This window comes from Octodon degus, unplaced genomic scaffold (genome assembly GCF_000260255.1).
Source record: "Octodon degus isolate 3935 unplaced genomic scaffold, OctDeg1.0 scaffold01318, whole genome shotgun sequence".
Lineage (NCBI taxonomy): Eukaryota > Metazoa > Chordata > Mammalia > Rodentia > Octodontidae > Octodon > Octodon degus.
The window spans coordinates 2,955-4,185 of NW_004525894.1; positions in this window are offsets into that span (position 1 = coordinate 2,955).

Sequence of the window (1,231 nt, forward strand, 5' to 3'; positions counted from 1 at the left end):
CTCTGTGGTCTGCTGTGTCTCATGGGAAAGTGCATAATATTAGGGGCAAACGTATGGCAGAGTTCTGAGATATCAATGTACGAATGTGTTGCCCAGATCTTATCCTAACATTGGATAGGGATCGCAATAGTAGAAGAAATATATAGACTTAAGACCAGGATCAGTGGATGGATGGATGCGTAGAAGTATGAATGGGTGGGTGGGTAGGTGGGGACAGGAGAGGGATTGGGGGAGTGCGTGGATGGTGGATGGGTAGAAGATGAGTGAAGGAGTAACTAGATGGGTAAATGGATGGATAGAGAGTTGGATGGGCTGATGTGTGAGTGGGTGGATGGGTGTGTGGATCTGTAGGTACATGGATGGGTGGGTTGTTGGATGGGTGGATAGGTGGGTGGATGGGTGGATGGGTGAGGGATTGGGGGAGGGCATGGATGGTGGGTGGGTGGATGGGTGGGTGGATCTGTAAGTACTTGGGTGAGGGGGAGACGGGTTTGGATGGATGGACACATGGGTGGAGGGGTGAGTAGATGGGTGGATGGATGGACAGAGAGGTGGATGGACGGATGGGTGAGTGGGTGGATGGATGGGTGGGTGGATGGGTGTGTGGATCTGTAGGTACATGGATGGGTGGGTTGTTGTATGGGTGGGTGGGTGGGTGGATGAGTGGATGGGTGAGGGATTGGGGGAGTGCGTGGATGGTGGATGGATGGATAGAGAGGTGGATGGGTGGATGGGTGAGTGGGTGGATGGATGGGTGGGTGGATGGGTGGATGCGTATATGGATCTGTAGGTACATGGATGGGTGGGTTGTTGGATGGGTGGATGGGTTTGTGGATGGGTAGATGGGTGAGGGATTGGGGGAGTGTGTGGTTGGGTGGATGGATGGAAGATGCTTGGAGGAGTGGGTGGATGGGTCGGTGGATGGATGGAGAGGTGGATAGGTGAGTGGGTGGGTGGATGGATAGAGAGTTGGTTGGCTGAGTGCGTGGGCGGATGGGTGTGTGGATCTGTAGGTACATGGGTGGGTTGGATTGGTGCGGTGAGTGTGTGGATGGATAGATGAATGGGTGGGTGACAGAAGGGTGGGTGTGGGGAGGTGTGGATGGATGGACAAATGGGTAGATGAGTGAGTGGAAGGGTGGGGAATGGGTAGAGAGATGTATGTATGCGTATATGTATGCATGTATGTATGTATGCAATATGTATTGTATTTGCTTTGCCCTTCATGATG